Source organism: Euprymna scolopes, chromosome 3 (genome assembly GCF_053919585.1).
Source record: "Euprymna scolopes isolate OS-2025 chromosome 3, ASM5391958v1, whole genome shotgun sequence".
NCBI lineage: Eukaryota > Metazoa > Mollusca > Cephalopoda > Sepiida > Sepiolidae > Euprymna > Euprymna scolopes.
Genome location: NC_136484.1, coordinates 184255102 through 184272828, shown reverse-complemented (window position 1 = coordinate 184272828; position 17727 = coordinate 184255102). Strand labels below are relative to the sequence as shown.

Below are 17727 nucleotides of genomic sequence, written 5' to 3'. Positions count from 1 at the left end.
CTTTGCAGTGCGTTCTGATTTGATGAAGAGGATTGAACAGCCAATCTGTGTAAGTGACAGAATTATGATGATGCGCTTCCCTCTTGCACGCAGTAGGTATATGACGATTTTATCTGTGTATGCCCCTGGTCTTGATGAAGACACCATCACGGCGTTTTACCGAGATCTCAGTCGTACCATTTCCTCTATTCCTTTATCTGAGAAGATCTTACTCATGGGTGATCTAAATACAAGCGTTGGCAAGGATCATCACACCTGGGACTCACTCGGCCGGCTTGGTGTAGGTAGGGTCAACAGTAATGGTCTGTATCTTCTCCATCTGTACACTGTTTGACCTTGCTATCTGTAACACTTTTTTCAGCCACATAGGTTTACTTGGACCCATCCTCGTTCAAAACAAGGTCACTTGATTTATTACATTATTTCCAGGAAGGCGGAATTGCGGGACGTCTGTAGTGTGCGTGTTGCGTGGAGCTGAATGCGGCACAGATCACTTTTTGGTACGCGGGAAGTTGAAAATCTGTATAAGGAGGAAGTGTAGGTTGAGTGGTGTTGGGATTCCCAGGCGAGTTGATGTGTCCAGGCTGGATGATCCAAGTGTACGTGAAAAGCTTCGATCCGTAGTTAATTCTGCTGTTTGTGATGGTCATGGGCACATTTTAAAAATACAATCTATGAAGTAAGTGTAGATGTTCTTAGCTTCCGCAAATATGGACATCAGGATTGGTTTGATGATAATGATTCTGAAATTACTCAACTCTGAAGTGCTAAAAATGAGTTGCACCATAAAATGATGTCTGCCTCTCATGGAGGTCGAGATTCCCACCAACAGCCACTTAAAGCAACAAGGGTATTCTCCAAAAGCGACTCTGCCAAATGAAGAATCGGTGGTGCGCTAAACTCGCCAACCAAATCCAGATGGCTTTTGATTGTAAAAACCTCAAACGCATGTACCATTTGCTTAAAAAAGCTTTTGGTCCTCAAACACTATCTACATCTCCCCTACTCTCAAGTTATGGAATTGCCCTTATAAAGAATCCTAACAAGATTCTCCTTCGTTGGACCGAGCATTATTCTGATCTCTTTAACAACCCCTCTAATGTTGATGAGGACGTCATCAATTAATTTTTATCACAACAGAAGCTTATCCATGAAATGTCTGTGTTCCCATCTGAGAATGAAATTAGAGATGCAATCAAGGAAGTGAACGTTGGGAGGGCTCCAGGGCTTGATGGTATTCCTGTGGAAGTCCTCTTACATGGGTGTGATAAACTTGTTCATGAAATTCTTCATCTTATCACTGATGTCTGGAAGGGTCCATCAGGATTGGGTAATGCAATTCTTATATCACTGTACAAGGGAAAGGGACCCAGAACCGACTGTGGAAGTTATCGTGGGATAAGTTTGTTGGAAGCAGTTGGCAAAGTATTTTCCAGAGTTCTACTCAATAGATTGTTAAAGTATATTTGTCCATCCGTCATTCCGGAAAGCCAAAGTGACTTTCGTCCGGGCAAAGGAACTACGGACATGGTCTTCTCTGCTCAGCAGTTGCAGGAGAAATGAACTGAACACCGTGTTCCGCTTTATCAGGTTTTTGTTGATTTTACTAAGGCTTTTGATACGGTGAACAGAAATGCCCTATGAATAATTCTGGGGAAGTTGGGATGCCCACCTCAATTTCTACGATTACTCAGGGAGCTCCACAATTATATGAAGGCTCGCCTGAACTTCAACGGATGCCTATCGGAACCCATCTCGGTTGACAATGGTGTGAAGCAGGGTGATATCCCAGCACCTACACTTTTTTCAATTTATTTTGCAACTATGCTATTGTATGCCTTTAGGGAATGTTCTCTATGTGTTTATTTGCGTTTCAGAACCACAGGTAGGGTCTTTGATCTTCGTCGTTGTCATGCTTCTACAAGGACCTTTCAGCACCTGGTTCGTGAATTGCTTTATGCGGATGATGCCGATCTCGTGGCCCATAGTGAGAGGGATATGCAGGGTATCATGGATCTGTTTTTGGGGGCCTGTGCGTCTTTTGGGCTTACTATTAGTCTTAATAAGACTAAGGTCATGTTCACACCTCCATCCGGTAGTTTGTATGTGGAACCAAATATTTTTGTCAACAACCAGAGACTTGCCGTGGTTGACACATTTGTGTATTTGGGTAGTACTTTCGCCAGAGATGGAACCCTGGATGCTGAGGTCAACTATAGGATACAGCGTGCCACTAACGCTTTTCGTGGCTTAGAGAAGCGAGTATAGTCTGACAGGGGTATAACTATTGATACAAATATCAGTGTCTATCAATCTTGTATTTTACGATCCCTGCTTTACGCTTCTGAGGCCTGGATAACTTATAGTAGACATATAAAAGTCATGGAGAGAGTGCACCAGAAATTCCTGAGACATATTCTGGGCATCAGGTGGAGCACTTTTATACCTGATATGGATGTTCTCATGCGAGCTGACGTACCTTGTATCGAGAAGTTGATTATACGCAACCAGATGAGGTGGGATGGGCATCTGACAAGGATGGACGACGATAGATTGCCAAAGCGTCTGTTCTATGGTGAAATTACACAAGCAAAGCGTCCACAACATAAACCGAGGAAACGCTTTAAGGATAGCATCAAAGATAATCTTAAACCTCTTGGTATTGACGTGTTCAGTTGGGAAAGTGCTTCCAATGATCGTAAAACGTGGCGCTCCTTGGTCTATCATGGCTGTGATAGTTTTAAGAAGAAAAATATGAGCATGCAAAAATGAAGCGTGATATCCGGAAGAAAAATCTATCAGATATATCAGATCTGTCGGAGGATTTCATGCAGAACCACACCTGTGATTTATGCGGTAAAATTACTTTATCCGGAGCTGGCCTGGCTAGCTACAAGCGGTCACATGGAGATCAATCTTTCTTTGATGGAGAAAACATTGCAGGGCACAGATGTTCTGTTTGCTCTATGGTCTGTAAATCGAGTGGAGGCCTGAAGCGTCATATGAGCGTCCAGAGTAGAGCAGCACCAGTTGGCATCCCTCAATCTCAGCTAAAGTGTGACCTTTGCAACAGATTGTGTAAGAGCAGGGCTGGTCTGAAAAGCCATCTTCGTTCCCACACAAAATAGGAATTGATGCATCTTGATCACATCTCCACATGTATATATGTACGTGTGTATGGGTGTATATATGTGTATATAATATAAAAAAATTCAAAAATACATGAAAATGAATGAGAAGTGACCATGCATGTTTATGTATCTACATGTGTATGTATATTTATGTGTATATGTATGTATATGTGTATGTATATATATATATATGTTTATGTGTGTTTGTATGTATACATGTACATATATCTTTGTGTGTATGTGTGTATGCATATGTATGTCTACATATGCATTTACATATGTATGTGTATAAATGCATATATATGTATGTGTATGTATATGTAAGGAAATATATGTGTATGTATATGTGCGTATGTGTACGTATTTGTATGTGTATATGTATGTTTATATGTGTTTGTATTTGTATATGTGTGTGTATATATGTGTATGCATATATATGCATATGTGTATGTATGCATGAGTGTATGTATATGTATGTATACGTATGTGTATGTATATGTATTATGTATTGTGTATGTATGTATATATGTGTGTTTGTTTATAGATATGTATGTGTGTATGTGTATGTATGTGTATATATGTATGTATGCATGCAAGTATATATATGTATGTATACCAATGACCGCCTTCAGTGTGATGTCTGCTTGAGCGTGTGAATTCGCCGGCAGGACTAAATAAGTCATTTTCGGGCTCATGGACTTTCAGTGTCTGAGAGAGTGGCCCTCGTCTGACCAGACGTTGCAATCACTATGTATGTATGTATGTATGCAAAACTTTCGACAAAGGTGACGGATTTTCTCGAGATCGGTATCGTTTTAAAGCTCGATCCTTCGGACGACAAATATCGAAAACTTGACTAAAAACATTAATTCCTTTCCCCTCAACTGGACACTTTTCTACAAGGAGAGGTTGCTTTTTTTCGCCGATATATTCGAACGTCATCTCCTCTTTTCGATTGACTAGTCTTAATTTAAACCTCCACCACTTCTGATTTGACGATGGACGCAACGGCAAAGACGTCACTTTTTCACGTTCTTTTCCTGCTTCGCGGTATGGATTACGGCCTGCCTGCCTACTACCACTTTTTTAGTTTTTGTACATAAATCTCCCACCTCCAAACACCCAGGCAAATGCCAAGGGACCTAGGCTAGTATAATCTAAAATGATCATTATTTTAATTTCTAATAAGCTTGATTCATTAAATACATTTGAAACAAATTTCGCCGAAAACTTCTTGAATAAACAGCTATATAATCATACACTATTAAACAAAATACAAACTTCTACTATTTATCTATGTACAACTATTTACAGAAACAAATTTAAAGTTAAACCCAGTTTTACACCACGTTATAACAAATCTGTACATAACATCAGTATTAAAATAAATAGTTCAACTTTTAATTGTAGCATATGGCTTGATTTGCAACGTACATACGATTGCAGATTGCAGTGTTTCGAGTAGATCACATTCTCAAAGCAGCCATGTCGGTTTTGTGTTTCTTTTTTACTATATTATTGCATATACTTATGAGGGCCTTTATCATTGCATTTTCGTCCACAAAATATACGTTTACTATTTTTCTGAGTTTTGTTTATTTTATCTTATATCTACATGCACATACACTAACACACATACACATGTTTCTATACAAAGTTTTGCTTTCAATAGCTGAATAGTGCAATACTAAAGCTATAAATATTTCTTAAAAATACCACTCTACAAAGAACAAATATTCATATAGTTGTTTATTTTCAAAATGTTAGGCTTTTATTGGTTACAACCTGCGTACAACTGTTTCAACTCAGTTTTACATATAAGTATTTAATAATTTATTAATTATAATTTTGCACAACTGTGTAAACTCACCAGCGCCCAGAAAAATAATTTTCTATTCCACATTCTATGAAGAGGACTTTATTGTTTATATGTTAATATCCACTATTTTCATTTGTAATATATATGTAATGCATAAGCCAAATATTATCAGCATTTTGTAAAAAAGTACACTTAGTTTTTATATTCCTTCACACCTGTATGAATAGCGACTTTCTTATACTTACTTTTGACCTTGCTTTATTTTTTCAACTTCCGATAGTCCAAGTGGGTTTCCTATACGCTGATAATGTTTTCCAGTTATGCAATTAATGATCTATTGTATACTTATATGCCAAAATTGCGCCGAAACAATTGTATGCAAATTGTTACCAACAAAAGCCTAACATTTTAGAAAATGAGCAACAATATAAGTGTCTGTTCTTTATAAAAATGGAACTTTTGAGCAATATATATAAGTATATATATATTAAATAAAATACTGCAATGCCGTAGAATTACAGATTATATAATGCTGTAAACATAAAATTCAAATAAATATTAGTATCAATGTTTAGAAGACCATCCCACGCAACCACATCGATAAAAGAGCTTCCCAAATATGCATGATTTAGATTTTACAATTCAGCATGGAATATCCTATTAAAAACTGCAATTCATTCTGGAAAATACAAGTATTCATTGGATTTTACAACTGTTCTTGTATATCCGTTATTTCAACTTATAGTATTCTTTTGAATCTATCATTTCAAGTGCTTATAAGAAAAAATTATAATTACCCACATCTATTTTGCTAATAACATTTTTTCCGATGAGATGAGCCATTCATTGAAAATTCATGAATTAAGGAAAAAACGTTAATAATTATTTGTACTCCTTTGTCAAACAAGGAATTTTGTTATAATGCTACATAATTTAACTCAAGAATTCCACTCATTATATATATATATATATATATATATATATATATATATATAATGTGTGTGTGTGTGTGTGTGTGTGATCACGTTTAGAATGAACAGGTGTTTGTTCACATCGAATTTCTGATAACTGATTATTTAAAGAAAAAAAGTGATAAGTATTAAATATTCTTTTTAAACCGGCATGCAAATTTATAGTTTCTGAAAACTTACATTATAAATTTACCTGGATTAATACCCAGCAACTTTGTATAAGCTACTGGTGATAGAAAGTTATACCGCCCAATAAAATCGGGTAGAACCTCACTTTACTTTTTTCATATATATGATTATAATTTTGCTATATCCCTAGTTTATGTTTTTTTATTGTTTAGTTAAATGATTGTTTTTTTTTATTAATTAATAAAAATCGTGTTTTATTAGAAACACTTAGGATAAATGCTGATGTAACAAAACATTATGGTGACAAAAAAAGGAGAGTTAACATTTTAATTGGCGAGATAAGTACTATAAAATAATAATTAAGGCTAAGGAGAAAATCGCATAGAGAACGGAGAAAAATATTAATACGGATAAGGTAACCAGAAGTGGAGAGTAGATAATACAGTGGATGTGTTATCGGCAGCTCCAGTAACTCTCGCTTCTCCTATTTTGTCACTCAGTCCTCATTCAATGAGTGATGTTTCTGACAAAGGGTGAAGAAAAAGCTGCTTAAAGGTCGGTACTACTTGGTGACCAGTAGTCTGAGATGTCGGATATTTTTCTGTCTCTGTCTGTCCTTGTTGCCATGTCACTAGTAAGGGTGCTGGAGGTAAACGTTTTGTCTGGGCTGACGTTATCCGCCTGATAGTCAGGGACCCGAACCTTGGATTAACCACTAAGGAGGCTGTCCTATCAGCAGGCGCAAAGTACTGGGACTGCTGTATTGCCATTTGGTGAGTGGATCTGGACCATGCAGTAGTCTCTGGTGGGGCCTCTCGATGCCATACTAGTGGGTAATTGTTACGGTTTTACCTTTTCGTGTGCTACAAATAATAATAAAAACATTTTCCTGTCTTTTTCTCTCTTACTTTCCCTCTCTGTACTGCTCTAACCAAGTATGCCGACCTATTCCACAAATCCCAAAACCTCAACATGAAATATCTCCAGAATAAAAACTCGATTAAACCTAGAACCCCATCTTCCAGCGTAGACCCCTACTACCAGGTCTCCTTCTCCAATATCAGGGGTCTACGTTCCAACCTTCCAGAGGTTGAAACCCAATTACAGGAGACGAAACCGGACATATTATTTCTATGTGAAACTGGAATAGGGCCGACCACTTCCCTAGATGAGTTCTTAATTAATGGATACTCCAATTTCACAGCTAAATCTGACTCCCAAGATCGCCATGGGCATGGAATATGTGCCTACATTAAGGATGGCTTCCCATGTGGCAGGGATATCTCTAGAGAAGATCCTAATTTGTCTTCAAGTCTAATGTTAACAAATTCCTAATGAACCGCCCCCCTAATTAAACACTTCATCAAATCTCCTCACTAACGTAATGTACTTGCAATAACCCTTATCCCTGAGTGGCTTCCGGGCCTTGATAAGTGGTGATCACTGTGTAAAAAAAAAAAAAAAAAAAAAAAGTGCTGGTCACATCACAGGCTTCACCTTCGTTGGTAGTGCGTCATAAATAACTCACTAATATGCGAGCCGGCGCTAACATGCAAGCAAGACGCCGGAACGGATGAAAGGAGAAAAAATATGGCAACGGCACTTCATTTACTGACCAAATAGACGTCGTGAATGATAAATCTGTATTTGCTTGCCTTGGCAAAGATGGCAGCAACCGCAGTTAGCAGAGTGTTTACTCTGTGTAGTAGAACCTGTTTGGGGAGATGCCAGGAATTTTAGAGTTTTCAATTACAAGACGAGAACGGGAGAAACAAGATTGAGTATTTAAGAAGAGTAGAAATTCTGTCGATATCAATAGTTGGAGTTAAAAAGGCTGATATAGATGGGAAGAGACATAGGAAAAGAGATAGATAGATAGATAGATCGAGAGAAAAGGGGAGAGAGAAAGAGAGATATAGATATATAGGAAAAACAACTGGTAGATATACTGTGGAAGATAGACTGCTGAAGAAAGCCAAGTAGTTACGATTGGTGGTAATGCATTTGAAATAAATGCTGATATAGATATGAACAGATTCCGGGAGAGAGAGAGAGAGAGAGAGAGAGAGAGAGAGAGAGAGAGAGAGAGAGAGAGAGAGAGAGTTAGCAACACAGATAGAATGTACTGTAATAGAAAGATAAATACTTGGTGTAAAAATATTGATAGAGATGGTTAGGTAAAAATACAGGAAAACGGAAATAAGAAAGTTTTCTACAATTTATCGCTTTTAATAAGTAAACTCATATTAAAAAAAAAATTTAGTTTAGACACAGGTTAACTCACTTACACTTACATAAAAAATATTACCTGTAATAATGAATAAATATAATCAGTCATAAATAACAACACAAAGATATACTCATTTAATTACACTTACACATCAGCATTTGGATTTTAACGGCTTTATTCATTCCAAAAGGAGTATAATATCTTTTAAAATATCTAAACGTTAAAAAATCTCATTCCCTCCAAAATACTGTAAATTTTTAAAATGCCAACGACTATGTCGTTTTCAAAAAATTACGAAGACATCCATTTCACGACAAGTATATTTTCAAATATTGCCCTGGTATTTTATTTTCTTCAATTTAATCACCCTGAGAAAGTCTTTAAATAATGACGAACCTTGATGAACATTTAACTTAATTTGTTCCTCTTCATCTGTCCATCTCGACAGAATATTATTTTCATTTATTCTCATATATATATATATATATATATATATATATATATATATATATATATATATGTATATATATATAGTTAAAAGTCCACGAATGCTTCTACGATAGTGATTTAAAAGTAAGAGGGTTTTTTGAAGCATGAAAACGATGTAACTTTTCGTATTTAATATTTTATTTTTTATTATTATTTTTATTATTTTTATTATATTTCAAGCGGACCTCCGCTCCTGGTCACAAAAATATCGAAAACATTTTTTTTCGACCAACAGCAGAGGTCCGCTTGAAATATTACAAAAAGTAAAATCGTTTTCATGCTTCACAAAAACCGCATAACCTTTATATATATATATATATATATATATATATATATATATATATATATATATAGTGGAAATGGTAATTAATAAAAACTGAAGAAAGTGTTCAATACTGTTATAGAGCAAATATGTGTTTTATTTTTTATTACCCTATCTTTCTGTTAAGTTACATTATTGTTTCAGCTACTCGGCCGTTTTTTGGCCGCCTGTAGCTTCCTCAGACTTTTACAGAATGTAACTTAACAGCAAGATACGGTAATAAAAAATAAAACACACACATATATATAAATATATTTATATATAAATATATATAAATATATATATAAATATATATATATATATATACAAATATATATATATATACAAATATATATATATATACAAATATATATATACAAATATATATATATACAAATATATATAAATATATATATATATAAATATATATATAAATGTATATATAAATATATATATATATAAATATATATAAATATATATATAAATATAAATATATATATAAATATATATATAAATATATATATATTTATATATATAAATATATATAATTATATATTAATATATATATAAATATATATAAATATATATATATAAATATATATAAATATACATATATAAATATATATATATATAAATATATATATACATATATATAAATATATATAAATATATATATATACATATATATATAAATATATATAAATATATATATATAAATATATATAAATATATATATATAAATATATATATATAAATATATATATAAATATATATATATATAAATATATATATATATAAATATATAAATATACAAATATATATAAATATATATATACATATATATATAAATATATATATAAATATATATAAATATATATTAATATATATATAAATATATATAAATATATATATATATAAATATATATAAATATACATATATAAATATATATATATAAATATATATATACATATATATAAATATATATTAATATATATATATACATATATATCAATATATATAAATATATATATAAATATATATAAATATATATATATAAATATATATATATAAATATATATATAAATATATATATATAAATATATATATAAATATATATATAAATATACAAATATATATAAATATATATATAAATATATATAAATATATATATATAAATATATATATACATATATAAATATATATATAAATATGTATATATAAATATATATATAAATATATATATATAAATATATAAATATATACATATATATAAATATATATATATATAAATATATATATATATAAATATATACATATATATATAAATATATATATATAAATATATACATATATATATAAATATATTTATATAAATATATATATATATATATAACATTTAAACATAAAAATGTTTAAGTTCGACGTTATTTCACGCGGTGAATGATGCGGGATCCGAATTGTTCGACTGGTATTAATCGTGACACCCTGCCCTGAAGATTCCCGAAAGGATGAAACACTAGTGTCTGTAGGTATTTAATTATTATAGTTAAAAAATAATGATGACAACCCCTTTAAGAAATTCGTTTCTTATCGTTGAGTACTTTCACTTGAATTAAAGTCGGTCAATTTAGCTCTTATGCGTAGATCATCGTATAACGATTAGATCACTCTCTGACTGACGTAAATGAACATTTAAAATGAAAATGTTTAAATTCGACGGTATTTCACGCGGTTAATGGCAGACGAATGGATTAGGTCTTCGCTAATCGAGCCAGTGATGTCTCCTGATGCGGGGTTCGAATCGTTCGACTGGTATTAATCGTGACACCCTCCACTGAAGATTCCCAAAAGGATGAAAACTAGTGTCTGTAGGTATTTAATTATTATAGTAATATATATATATATATATATATATATATATATATATATATGTATATGAAATAAAATGGAGGTGGAAGGACCTGGATACTCAACGTTTCGCCCGATTTATGCGGGCTTCTTCAAGAGGGATGGTCATTGACCTTGAAGAAGCCCGCATAAATCGGGCGAAAAGTTGAGTATCCAGGTCCTTCCACCTCCATTTTATTCCATATCGTCGGATTTAATCCAGCTCAACAATCATATATATATATATATATATATATATATATATATATATATATATATATATATATATATATCTGAAACGTAAGTTTTTTCTAGTAGATCTGGTAGATACAATGTAAAGTTTAAAACCCATTGAGAAAATACTTTCCACTGAAACATTTAATGGAAAATTACTTACATTTGATTTAGTTTTGTTTAAATTATACGTTCGATTTAATTTTCTACCCAGACATATCCTTCAGCAATAGTTAATTAGAGAGAATAGTGAACGTGTCTGAGAAAACCACTCAGTCGTTTTAGGAATGATGCGAGGTAATTTTACCTAAATAAGTATATGCGAGTTTTCATATATATCCGTCCATATAAATATATTTAAAATATACCTATGCCAGTAATACCTCTAATTATCTATAGCATTAGTAAATCAATTCGCTGAACCAAGGTTTACTGTCATCTTAGTAAAATTATTTCAATGAGAGATGATGTGAAAAAAATCAACAATTTAAACACACAATTATTAACTCCTAATAAATCAAATATTTAATGAAATTGAATTATTAACAAAGGAATCATTCCTAAATCATATGATAAAAATATATGCATCAGAACATTTCTAGAAATATAATAATGACCCGAAAGACACTCGAGGATAAGGAGTAATGAATGTAAAGTGGTAGTGTAGTAATAGTTAATGGTGTAAATTGGGTAAATTTTGATTATTTATAGGCACGGTTCAGCAAGAACTTCTTTACGTTAGATTTAAAGGCAACCATGTTTTATTCAACTGGGAAGCAGGACAGCGGAACAGTGTTCCACAAGCGTGCAGTTCTAGAAAAGAAAAGTCAAATATAAACAAGTAAAATTATGGAGGAATGAAAGGCCAATCAAATGATGTACATGTTGCTTAAAGTTACATTCAATACAATTCTAAATGTTTTAAGATGAGATTTGAATGCTTGTGTTATTTTGATTAATCGGGCTATTATTCTCATCTTGAATGTTATTAGCACAAGGTTAGTAGACTAAAAGAAGCATGTTTACAACACACGAAGAAGGTTGCAGACTGCAGCGACCGAAACGTTGTGCTAAAACACCCAAGATGAAAAATAGTCCGATTAATCCAAATAACACTAGCAGTTACATTCTATTTTGCTTAATTTTGCGGTTTTTGAAAAATGACCAGTGCGGACTTTCTTTTAACGTCACTATATATATATATATATATATATATATATATATATATATATATATATATATATATATATATATATAGTCATTTTGGGCTCATATATATATAGATATAGTCATTTTGGGCTCATATATATACATACATACATATATATATATATATATATATATATATATATATATATATAAATAAAAATCAGCCCAAAATGACTTCCATCACCACAGGACCATTTTTATAGTCATACTGAGGGAGTATCTATACACAGATGGTGTTACAGAGTCTTAGCTTTGTACGACAGCTAAGTCTCTGTCTCGGTTCAAAATGTTGAGATCCAGCAACAAGCAAGAACAAGATAGCCAGCAACAAGTTAAACTGCAGACCAGCTTAATGCGGATACTGGTCTCTCGCTTTATGGTTTTTTAAATCAGAGATTTGCTTATCCTAGAAAGGTTGTCTTCACCACGGTTTAAGAGAGCACTGTCCACCCCAATACACACGTACAGACACGCAGACACACACGGTGCTAGTTGGCCGTTGACCCCGAAAAAGGGTTCATTCGCCCATTGAAAGGTCTTGTTTCTAATCCTTCAGGGAGACTAGCCACCCTCCCCACCAAAGAAGTCTGGTGGGGGTCGGGTCACCGGCGACTATATATATATTGTGTTGTATATTTGTGTAGTACATTTAGGCAGCATTCGTTAATTCATACATATTGTGTCGAATACGATAGATATCTGTACTCCTATAAATTCGTTTTTCTTTTGTGTGTATTGATATTCATATTAAAAACCCTCTTTCTATTTATTTAAAAAGAAAATACAATTTTCTTATATATGGGTTGTGGAATTGCATTGACTAGCAAAAGATCTAGCTAATTTGCATATTCTTTTAAACATTCATTTTAATTAATTCCCTATTAGTTTTCGGTTTTTTTACGGGATGATCATAGTTAACTATTGCGAGTAATTATATTCATGCAGATATTCTACATGATTTATACTTGCATAATATTTGCGTAAACGTTTACAGTGAAGACAAAATTGTTTCCATATATATTTATGTATGCGTATGTATTTTTGTTTAATCTATCTATTATCTATCTATATATCTATAAAAGTGAACGTGTCTGTGTATCTGTATGTCTGTGTGTCTGTGTATGTCTGTATGTCTATGTGTGTGTACATTTCCCTATGCAATAACTCTATCAATTTTCAGTCTACAGACTCAAAATTTGATATACAGGGTACTGATATTTGGGAAAATCTTAGTGATCGGTTTTCGGTCAGAAATTCGGCTGTTAAGGGGTCAACGTTCAACGATTTGACCTTTGAAAACTCTACCAAACTCCTCCGCCAATTTTGGTTGGTTGGTTGGTTGTTTTTGTTTTACGGCATATCAACTTTTTTCAGGTTATTTAATGCCGAATCTAGTAATTCTGAGGAATGATTTTTAATGGAGTATATATTATTTTTTTTAAGTCAGATTCTATTCAAACCATAGTTGGGGCTCTAACAGGTACTACCACTCCGGGTCAGAGTGGACCTGGGAGCAATGACAATCAAAGGGTGGCTCCACACTCCCCAAGGCCCGCAAGGTGGGGCCTCACCATCGGATATAGTTTTAGGTTATATCCAGGACCGCCAATTTTGGGTATAAACACTTGAAATTTTAGATATAGGTTACTTGGACATGGATCTAACTTAATAGCTTGATTTAAGTCGCTAACAATAAATGTTAAGGGGTCATAATATGGGTCAACGTTTTAAAAATATTTGACCTCTGCGGTCTCTACCAAATTACTAAGATAATTTCTGATCCAAACATTTGAACTTTTACATAAAGGGTATTCAGAGATAGGGCAAGTTTTTTAATCGGTTTCGGTCGAAAATTTTTAGTTACCAATATATAAATGTATGTATGTATGTATGTTTGCATGTCTGCCTAAAACTTTTGACAGCGACGACACATTTTACCAAGATCAGTATCGTTTTGAAGTTCGACCTTTCAGACGACAAATATTGAAGTATTGGCTAAAACATTAATATTTTCACCTTTAACTGGGCACTTTTCAACAGGGGGGGGGGCGCTTTTTCGCCGATATTTTTTTAAAGACATCCTCTCTTTTCGATTGTCTAGCCTTAATTTAAACCTACGTCACTTCCGGTTTGGCGGTGGTCGTAACAGCAAAGATGTCAGTTTTTTTCCCGTTCTTTTCCTCCTTCGCGGTACTGGTTCGAGCCTGCCTTCCTACTACTACGTTTTTTTTTTGCTCAACATACACATCCAAACACCCTGGCAACGCCGGGCTGAAATGCTAGTCTGTTATATTTCTGTGGTTTTAACAACAAGTATATTTACTAATTAATATTTACAACATTAAACAGTTTCTCACATTCAATAATTACAACATTAAACAGTTTCTAATTAACAAGTATAATATTCTTAACATACCCTCATGTATTGAACTTCCGCCAAGAAGTCATCCTCACGAGAAATCTACGCTTGCCGTGAACCAACAAAGTTATCTTTCCTTCCTACAGGGTTAGAAAAAGCAATGTAGTAGCGAATGAAAACGTGGTTGGTAACAATTAAAGGTGATCTGGATTCTATCTTGGTCTATCCGTTCTTACGAAGTTCGCCGTTCGAAAACTTGAAATTACCCAATTAATGACTTCAAATCGTTAGTCTTAGTCGAACTTCGTTAAGGAGGCAGTGACGAGAATATATTTAACCGGCCCGGCTTTTTCGGATGAATGCCTTTTCAAGTATAAGTTCTAAGTAAATTCTGAAAGCTATTTCTATGCAATTCAAACTATCATCCTTTAAGAACATTAATAATAATTAACGTTGTTTAACTGTTAAATGTTCATAATGTATCATAATATTTTCGTACCTTGTAAAAAAGGGCGCCCAAAAATAAAGGCATCTTATTTTTTATTCCGCCAAAATAGATCAGAGGACATTGTTATAATGACTAAACTTATGCATTCATCACCTGAAAGTTTCATCTCTTAGCTGCAGATATTGATAGTCTGATACTTCAAGAAAAAAGAACATATGGACGTGCGTCAGAAGAAGAGCTGCGTCATTGAATTTCTGGAAAAATTGTATTGATAATGGTGGTGACAATGTAGAAAAATCATGTTACTCATTTCAATGGTACCACTCTTTAGTCCTTAGCACTTTAACTCGTTAGGTTTAAAAATAGAGATTTTATTTTAAAACGACTCCTGTATGACAAAACTTACCACAGACGCCCATGCACAGCCATCGTTTATTGCTGACAAAAGTGCAATAAAAATGCGGGATCGCTCTGTAGAAAAATAAATCTTTAAGTGAAAAAGAAAAAACAAACATATACACACAAAAAACGCTCGTTGTAATGGTACTTCTCTCGTCTTAGTAGCTCTTTAACATTTTGAGTTAAACAATAGGAGGTTTTTACTGTTGGAACGAGTCTTGTAATTATTTACCTTATCACCTATATAAGTACAACCAAATCTCTATTTTTTCAGGTTTGTAAATTAATCTAAAATTGTAAATTTATTATGTTTGAACTATGGTCTTTAGTTAGTATGTAGATATATTCTAAAATGTTAAGATACTTTACAACTTGATCCTTATAATACTTAAATATAAACTGGCAAAACCTGTGGAAATTCCACTAAATGAGAAATATATTGAATGAACAAACATGTTTTGCATAAAGCAGATCTTTTTCTGGATAGCGTAGAAAATTTGCTCTTTGGACAGAAAGATCAATAACACGCTGCAAATATACGTTCATTAACATTTCTATGAAAATAGTGTCCTTTGTATTTTAAATATAAAACTAGCCTAAATGAAACAAATTTATAAGTACTAATAAATGCTCAGAAAGTAATATTGTGCTACATAGTTCAATGCAAATCATAAAATACCATTGCAAGAGACAATCTTTAATTTGCTCCTATAGTCCAGCACCTCTTTGATGACAATGCCAGTCTTTATTTTCCCATGTATCTTTCGAATGTTTATTACGTAACGTTATACTGGCTTCTTTCTTAGGTGAACAAACGCTGCGCGTCGAAATAACTATTAATTTCTTTCGCACCCTATTTCATTATTATTATTATTATAATGATATTCGAAAACGCGGTTACATCAAAAAAGGTCACTCTCATATTCTTGTCCAGGGTACCAGATTGGCATTTTCAAAGCTAGAATTCAAATGTGTTTTTTTTTGTTAAAGTAGTTAGGCTTTAAAAATTGTATTTGGCCTTTTTCAAAGCGTAACGTAGGGACTAACTAAAGAAGGGAGGAGCAGAATATTATAAAGATGAGTTAATATAAAATATTAGTATTTGCTCCGAAAAAATAAATTATTTCAAAGTAATCTAAATTGTTGTTGCGAGTATATGTATTATGTCTAAAATTAACTGGAAGTTGTCAGTTAAGTTGATTGTTGCTTGTTTTTGTTTTACGGCATATGAACACTTTCTAGGTTATTTAATGTCGAATCCGGTGATTTTGAAGAAATTTTTCAATAGGATATATTTGTTTTTTGCAAGTCGGTTTCTATTTAACCCCTAGTTGGGACCCTAACAGGTACTACCACTTCGGGCCAGAGTGGACATGGGAGCAATGGCAGTTAAAGTGGCTCCACACTCCCCCAAACCCGCAAGCTGGGGCCTCACCATCGGATATAGTTTAAGGTCATATCCAGGACCTGTAATTTAAGGCTTTTATGCAAGCATTCCATGATCAGCTATAGGTTTACCATTTTAATCATTTTCTCAATTCAACCATTCTAAAAATAATTAGAAATTCGATTGCCATAGCGCAAAAATGGGCGGAGTTAGAAAATAATTGTAACCAGAAACAATCATCGTTACTAATCCTTACAATTCTATTTTACTGTCCATCTGATAAACGTGTTAAAACTTAATTTGCATTGGCCTTTGGCACTTAGTTAGTGCTGACTTTTTAGTTAAAGATGATAACATTTAGGCAAACGATAATCTGTTGGAAATTATATCATAAAAGAATATTTAAATGTTCAAAGGTGCATAGGCGTAAGCTTTTAATGTAATAATTGACGTTACTTTATTTCTTTATTTTACCCAAGCCTTGAAGACATATATATATATATATATATATATATATATATATATATATATATATATATATATGTTTGCGTGTGTGTGTTTGCGTGTGTGTGTATTTATTTATTTTCACAGTTAAGCAAAATCGAAATTCCCAAAAATCATGAAAGCCAATAAACAGGAAGTCCAAGACACGAGTTTCGTCCTTATTTGGACTCATCAGTTAGACACATCCGAACTCTGATATGAGATGTGATTACTCTTCCACTTGTAAAAA

General features: G+C 32.8%; 1 protein-coding gene across 2 annotated transcripts in view; it reads right to left on the bottom strand.

Moving 5' to 3' along the window:
• Positions 1-17727, bottom strand: part of LOC145260338 (uncharacterized) — a 1155262-nt gene that overhangs the window by 166406 nt on the left and 971129 nt on the right. The window lies entirely within an intron of this gene.